This window comes from Chiloscyllium punctatum, chromosome 6, assembly GCF_047496795.1.
Source record: "Chiloscyllium punctatum isolate Juve2018m chromosome 6, sChiPun1.3, whole genome shotgun sequence".
Lineage (NCBI taxonomy): Eukaryota > Metazoa > Chordata > Chondrichthyes > Orectolobiformes > Hemiscylliidae > Chiloscyllium > Chiloscyllium punctatum.
Window position 1 is genome coordinate 130981107 of NC_092744.1, and position 8680 is coordinate 130989786.

Here is an 8680-nt window from a genome sequence, read left to right on the forward strand (position 1 = left end):
CTTGGTCACCTCCTCGAAGAATTCAATAAGACTTGTAAGGCAAGACCTACCCTTCACAAATCCGTGCTGGCTGTCCCTAATCAAGCAGTGTCTTTCCAGATACTCGTAAATCCTATCCCTCAGTACCCTTTCCATTACTTTGCCTACCACAGAAGTAAGACTAACTGGCCTGTAATTCCCGGGGTTATCCCTATTCCCTTTTTTGAACAGGGGCACAACATTCGCTACTCTCCAGTCCCGTGGTAGCACCCCAGTTGCCAGTGAAGACGAGAAGATCATTGCCAACGGTACTGCAATTTCCTCTCTTGCTTCCCACATAATCCTAGGATATATCCCGTCAGGCCCGGGGGACTTGTCTATCCTCAAGTTGTTCAAAATGTCCAACACATCTTCCTTCCTAACAGGTATCTCTTCTAGCTTATCAGTCCGTTTCACACTCTCCTCTTCAACAATACGGTCCCTCTCGTTCGTAAATACTGAAGAGAAGTACTTGTTCAACACCTCTCCTATCTCTTCCGACTCAATACACAGTCTCCCACCACTGTCCTTGATCGGACCTACCCTCGTTCTCGTCATTCTCAGGTTTCTCACATACACATAGAATGCCTTGGGGTTATCCTTGATCCTATCCGCCAGGGATTTTTCATGCCCTCTCTTAGCTCTCCTAATCCCTTTCTTCAGGTCCCTCCTGGCTATCCTGTATCCCTCCACTGCTCTGTCTGAACCTTGTTTCCTCATCCTTATGTAAGCCTCCTTCTTCCTCTTTACTAGACATTCAACCTCCCTCGTCAACCAAGGCTCCCTCACACGATCATTTCTTTCCTGCCTGATCGGTACATACATATCAAGGACACGTCGTATCTGCTCCTTGAAAAAGTCCCACATTTCCACCACATCCTTCCCTGACAGCCTATGCTCCCAACGTATGCTCCTCAAATCCTGTCTTACAGCATCGTAATTTCCCTTCCACCAATTGTAAAAACTTCCTTGTTGTGCGCACCTATCTCTCTCCATAACCAAGGTGAAAGTCACAGAATTGTGGTCGCCATCACCAAAATGTTCACCCACTAACAAGCACACCACTTGTCCCGGTTCGTTACCGAGTACCAAATCCAATATGGCCTCCCCTCTGGTTGGACAATCTACATACTGCGTTAGAAAAGCTTCCTGGACACACTGCACAAACACCGCCCCATCCAATCTACTTGATCTAAAGAGCTTCCAACCAATATTTGGGAAGTTGAAGTCGCCCATGACTACGACCCTGTGGCTTCTGCACCTTTCCAAAATCTGTTTCCCAATCTGTTTCTCCACATCTCTGCTGGTATTGGGGGGCCTATAGTAAACACCCAACAAGGTGACTGCACCTTTCCTATTTCTGACTTCAGCCCATACTACCTCCAGAGGCAGATCCCCCTCAAACTTCCTTTCTGCAGCCGTTATACCATTTCTAATTAGCAATGCCACCCCCCGTCCTTTTTTACCACCCTCCCTAATCTTACTGAAACAACTGTAACCAGGAACCTCCAACAGCCATTCCTGCCCCTCATCTATCCATGTTTCCGTGATGGCCACAACATCGTAGTCCCAGGTACCGATCCACGCCTTAAGTTCACCCACCTTATTTCTGATACTCCTTGCATTGAAGTATACGCACTTGAGCCAATCTCTGTGTCCGCAAGTAGTCCCTGTCAGTGCTACCTTCTCCACAGCCTCCCTACAGTCTTGGGCATCCTGACACACAGCTAGCTTACTTGCTGGACTACAAGACCGGATCCCATCCCCCTGCCAAATTAGTTTAAAACCCCCCGAAGAGTGCTAGCAAACCTACCCCCCAGGATATTGGTGCCCTTCTGGTTCAGGTGCAACCCGTCCTGTTTATACAGGTCCCACCTTCCGCAGAATGCAGTCCAATTGTCCAAATATCTGAAGCCCTCCCTCCTACACCATCCTTGCAGCCACGTGTTCAACTGCACTCTCTCCCTATTCTTTGCCTCTCTGTCACGTGGCACCGGCAACAACCCAGAGATGACGACTCTGTCTGTCCTAGCTTATGGATTAGATTAGATTAGATTACTTACAGTGTGGAAACAGGCCCTTCGGCCCAACAAGTCCACACCGCCCCGCCGAAGCGTAACCCACCCATACCCCTACATCTACATCTACCCCTTACCTAACACTATGGGCAATTGAGCGTAGCCAATTCACCTGGCCTGCACATCTTTGGACTGTGGGAGGAAACCGGAGCACCCGGAGGAAACCCACGCAGACACGGGGAGAATGTACAAACTCCACACAGTCAGTCGCCTGAGGCTTCCAGCCTAACTCCTTGAGCTCTTGAATGACCTCCCCACCCCTCTTCCTACCTATGTCGTTGGTGCCAATCTGATCCAGGTGGGAGTGGAGCTCCCAGATGGATCTCGCAAAGCTTCCTGCTCCATGCCAACTGAAGCTGCTCCAAATGAGGTTAGATCTTGCATTCGGATGTCCCAATGCTCCCTACTGCTCGATGTCAATAGAAGCTGCTCCATGTGTGGTTGGAACTCCCAGACTGATGTCACAATGCTCCCTGGTCCACGTCAAAAGACGCTGCTCCAGATGAAATGGGAACTCCAATCCCTGGCACCTCACATACTTCTATACCATCATAGAAGTACTGCCCACTGAACATTTCTACCACTGGAGCCATTGGTGGAATGTCCGCATCATGAGAACCTAATATTATTTTTAGTCACCACCGAATCATTATTTCCAAAAGTCATTCTTCCTTAAACCTTATTTAGCATGCGCATACTGCAGTCAATCCGAAGTAAGATAATGGTGCTGATTGATGTATGCTTAATAAAAATTACATCCTATTTTTCATGTTGAGTAACTGCGACTACGCAAGGACAAGGTTTATATTGAAATCACACTTTTATTCCAGGTGAGAGAAAGTGGTTTGCATTATTTAAAATGAACTTGTTCACTGTGTAAAATGATCAAATAGATCTCAATTTCAAAACAAAATTGGTAACGTTGTCATCCATCTTGAAATGTGGTGTCTTCTTCTTTCAACCAGACGGCTATTATAACGAAAAGTCTATTAATGATATCCGTATAAAGACAATTTAAATCGCAAGGTTTGTGAAGGTTTGTAGCTCAGGTTGAGGTTTAGGGTGTAGGTTTGCTCGCTGAGCTGTAGGTTTGATGTCCAAACGTTTCATTACCTGGCTAGGTAACATCATCAGTGGCGACCTCCAAGTAAAGCTGTTGTCTCTTGCTTTCTATTTATATCTTTCTCCTGGAAGGGGTTCCTGGGGTTTGTGGTGATGTCATTTCCTGTTCGTTTTCTGCGGGGTTGATAGATGGCATTTAGATCTATGTGTTTGTTTATGACATTGTGGTTGGAGTGCCATGCCTTTTGGAATTCTCTGGCATGTCTTTGCTTAGATTGTCCCAGGATCAATGTGTTGCCCCAGTCGAACCGGACTACCAAAAATCCATAAATTGGAGCCCCGCTCAGATGCATAGTCTCATTACCCGGAACACCAACAAACAGACGGGCCAAAGAACTACACGCAAGTCTGATATTCCTCATAAAAGAGTCACAGCACTCCATCCACTCCACCCAGGAATTCCTAAAAATCATCAAAAACACCAAAGTGGAGGAAGAGGAAGCAATGGTCTCATTCGACATAACAGCACTGTTCACCTTCATCAACATCGACCTGGCAAAGGAAACACTTACCACACTTTTAGAAGAGACCATCACAGACGCACCAACAACCATCAATCACATTACCAACGAAAACATCATGAAGTTAGTGGATTGTGCGTCACCACCCACTTTACCTTCAACAAGTCTACAAACAAACCAACGGCACACCCATCAAATATCCGCTATCAGGATTCATAGCAGAAGCGGTAATGCAAAGACTAGAACAAACAGCCCTACCAACAATCAAACCAAATATCTGGGTCCGCTACATAGATGACACCTTTGTCATCACAAAACGAAACAAGATAGTAAAGACATTTTACATCATCAACAACACCCTCACAGGCATAAAGTTCACCAAGGAGGAAGAAACCGACAACAACTCGCATTCCTGAACGTCACAGTAGAAAGAAAGGACAACGGAGAACTACAAACCTGCGTATACAGAAAACCGACAAACACTGAGCAAATACTTAACTACACCAGCAACCATCCCAGCACACACAAACGAAGCTGTATAAGAACACTATTCCAAAGAGCCACCACACACTGCAGCACAGACGAACTTCTGAAAACACAGGTGAACCACCTATACAACGTATTCGAGAAGAACATATACTCAAACAATACAGTGCGCAGATTCCTCAAGAACAAACCACGACCAAACACAGCCAGAAACCCTAACCACCTTACCAAACATCGAAGAAGTTTCAGAAATGATAGCCAGACTACTAAGACCCCTCGGAATCTCAGTAGCACACAAACCGACCAAGACTCTCAAACAAAAACTAACAAACTTAAAAACCCAGTACAACCCATGGACAAAAACAACGTCATCTACAAAATTCCATGCAAGGACTGCCACAAACATTACGTAACACAACAGGAAGAAAGTTAGCCACCAGGATATACGAACACCAGCTAGCCACAAACTTCACGGCCTTCTCTCCCTCGTTGCCCGACACACGGATTAAAAATACCAGCATTTCGACTGGAACAACACATCTATCCTGGGACAGGCTACGCAAAGACACCCCATAGAATTCCTAGAGGCCTGGCACTCCAACCACAATGCCATAAATAAATACATAGATCTACATGCCATCTGTCAACCTTTCAGTGACGAACAGGAAATGACATCACCACAAACCCCAGGAACCAAGATATAAATAGAAAGCAGGAGACGACAGCTTCACTTCACTTGGAGGTCGCCACTGATGTTGATGTTACCTAGCCAAGTAATGAAACGTCTGAATATCAAAGCTACAGCTCAGCGAGCAAACCTACACCCTACATTTTAAATCATTTTTCATGTTTATGTTGCATGAATCTGCGGTTATTGATCCACAGTTTATTTTCACTCCCTACAGGTAACATGCTGATTTCTCCAGTTGTTCATGGTTCAATGTGATGCATCCAGTGTGTGCATAACGAGAGAGATCTTGTTTCCCACATCTTGTGTTTATCTGTGCCTTATTTCCAGCATTCATCAATGGCGAGAGCAAGGGGCGAGGGCGAGACCAATGTGTAAGTCTTTCCCTGCCCATGCACGGCACCCACATTGGCAATTCTCCACTGTGCAGATACAGCCAGTTCTCGGTGTCCCTAAACCCACGCCCTGCCCCTTTTGAAATATCTCCATTATTTTGTGCTGTCTCGCTGTGCTCTTCTCACCAGGATGCATTAGTTCTACTCAACGTCCTTCATATTTCATCTGACAACATATTCATTAAGAATCCCTTTGCATAAACATGCACTTCGCAGCTCTCGTTTTTTGATTTTCCTGGATGTCTTTCATACGAAAAAACGTTCACAGCACTGACTTGAAAAAGAAAATCGCGTTTCTTTTCATTATCCCAAAGCAACCTCCATTTCAATGCAGTTTATTTAAAAAGCACAAACGACTCTTTAAGATTTTGTAATCGCATCAATGCATGTAAACTGACAACTGGAGTGCCAGCTTCAATCATCTGAAAACAGCGCCATTGATGACAGCGACGAGAGTGGGTTTCGAACCCACGCATGCAGAGCACAATAGATTAGCAGTCCATCGCCTTAACCTCTCGGCCACCTCGGCACAGAAACGGGGTCGGCTATGACCTTATCAATAATTGAATTGCATAAATAATGCACAGCAGCAGATATTTCTCCCTGGTGTTGGTGAAATGAGAAATAACACAGTATGGTTCCAAGATGATGGTCTGACCCCTCGGTTGTGGGGCAAGTGCACTCCCACTATCACACTATGCACACAGCGATCTGAACAAAAATGAGGAAATGAATATGTAACAAGGTCTGTTGAATTCTGTGAAGATTTGAAGTCAACGGAATGAAGAACCCGAGACAGCAGGAGGTGTTCTTTCAATAAAGAGTTGGATAGAGCTCTTAAGGATAGTGGAATCAAGGGTTATGGGGATAAGGCAGGAAAGGAGTACAGATTGAGGATGTTCAGCCATGATCATAATGAATGGTGGTGCTGGCTCGAAGGGCAGAATGGCCTACTCCTGCACCTGCTGTCTATTGTCTATTTAACTGCCTGTCAGGAATTGTTTTCCAGACTGGAGGAGAGTGCACAGTGCTCAATGTCATTATTCGGAAGACCTAGTTTCCGCTCAGATGTTTTTGACACGCACTTGTGTACAGAACAGACAATTTCAAAATCCAAAATCAGGCTAAACTGACAACTGAACTCAACCATGCAAAAACCTTGATCTGTATCATTTTCCTGGGCCGTGTGATACCAAGTCACTGTATGATCACAGCATTACAGTGAGCAAGTGTCAGAAGGAAAATGAGTGCAGTGCCAGAGCGCATGCTGGGAGCAGCACGTGACACAAGGGGAAGTGCATTTCCCACAACAGGAACACTTCCCAAACAGCGGAATGCGATGGAAGAATTCAGAGGGCGTTAACACTTTGAAAATTGATGCCAGAGACACAATGGAAATCTGTCATTGAGTCCGTTCAAGGTGAAGATTTTAAGATTTCTACAGATGCAAAACAAAATAAAAAGCTCATGAGTTGGTGAAGGCAAAAGATGGAATTGTTCATTTCATCAATCGGCATCTTCCCAATGTGTACCACACCACTTTCCCCACTCGGGGACAGAACCACTGGTGAAGATGATCATATAATCCCCGTTACTAGCCATGGAATCAGAGAAACTCGGTTTCCCAAACGTTCAGGTAAAACCAGGAATGTGGAGGTAAGCATTAATGTGTTGCTCCTGTGCTGCAGGTGACCAGTGCACGGTATCTCTGTTCCAGTATAGTGGGCTGTGCTGTGCCGAAGTTTGAATTTTGAGCCTCACATGGAGCAGTTTCAATTTGTCGTCGTGTTGAGGAGTACGGACAGACGGTGATATTGAGCAAAGCTAAGTTTATGGGAAAATACCCGTGTTTGTGGATTGAGAAACAACCTTTTCTGGATAATGACTCATTGATCAACAAACATACTGGAAGTATCTAAAACGTGAAGAGACATGTGTGGAGAGAGAGCCAAAGCTGATTTTTCAGCAGATGGATAACGTTTCCCATGTGCACTGCGTTAAATTCCGGGATAATAGATGTTGAACTGGTTTCATGTTACACAGTTTGTTGTAAACTCACAAAGGTTATTGCAATAATAAAAAAAATCACATAAGACCGTTTGAATATTGTATTGAACTGAACTTTGGTCTGAGCATATTTTATCTTCAGTGGCATGCTGCAGAGAAGTACAGAGGGCTAACAATACAAAAGGACAGAGTCTTCTTGGTGGATTACTTGGGTGGAGTTAAGAATGTACGAAATATGAATAACATCATGTGAATGTGGTCAAGTCTTTAAAGTAGATGTTGCGTCTCCAAGTGACGATTCAATTTCTACTCATCAGGATATCACTTCCGTCTGCTGTTATTTTATGACATCAGCTCCATTTACAGAGTTTCACCTTGAATAATACGCCACAACTTACCAATCCATGAACTTATTACACTGAGTCTTATTCATTTGTACGGGTTCATGAAAAGTCTTTGTGTCTGAAGTCAACAAATTCGAAATTGTTACGCAACCACACTGACTTTCACTCAATGGTAAATTCTCTCCTTGTACGTTTGTTCGTGTATCTTTTAAAATACTGTGAAATCAGCTTCTACGTTTTATTTTTGGAAAGCCGTTCACGATTTAAATAACTCTATTGAGTTGAAGAAACTCTCATCCAAACTTTTCTAAATCATTCACTAATGGTTTTCAAGCTCGAACGAAAGTTATTGATTGACTGGAAAGAGGGAATTTCCCCAATTTATTCATTCAAACCTCGCGTTATTTGAAACTCTCATTCGTTTACATCCATCTTGCGTGTTTCTGCTCCAGCATTTCCAAATCTCGTGAATAAACCCCTTCATTCTTTCTATCATCCCGTTTGTATCCTTTCTGATATTTTTATGTCTCAGTAAACAACGTCACTTGGCTTTCTAATATCTTGATGTCCAGGAAACAGCGTCTGTGCTCTTTCTAACTTCTTCACATGATTTTGGTGGAGAATGAGGACAAGGATTACACACAATGTTCCCACTGAGTGTGATCAAACGATTTTACCGTTATACTGTGAAATTTTTGCTTTTTAAATATGACGCCTATATTTATAAACTCCAATAAGGTAAATTACTATCTATCCAGTTCATGAACATCGTCTCCATGGAGACGAAAATTATCTATCACTTCCTTTATTCTTCCACGAAATGTCTGAAAGGTTTGTAAGGCCAACCTATCTAAATCCCCGTTTCCGGAGTCAGTCTCAGCTATTTCTAAAAGGCGACTGAAGTTCAAATCCTTCATAATGCGTCTCCCGTCATTCCAGTGCAGACTGGTTCTGGTCAGTAAATGCCATCACCAAAGGCCACTGTGGATCTGAAATCAATAGTTTTCACATAGTAATGGTCGTATCTATTGTGTATCGTATGTCCGTGTTCTTGTTCAATTTGTTCATCATTTCATGGGTC

At 43.9% G+C, this 8680-nt stretch overlaps 1 non-coding gene across 1 annotated transcript; it reads right to left on the bottom strand.

Moving 5' to 3' along the window:
* Nucleotides 1-5693: 5693 nt before the first annotated feature.
* trnas-gcu (transfer RNA serine (anticodon GCU)) lies at nucleotides 5694-5777 on the bottom strand. The gene has a single exon. It is a non-coding gene; the product is annotated as a tRNA-Ser (tRNA).
* Between the last annotated feature and the right edge of the window lie 2903 nt (nucleotides 5778-8680).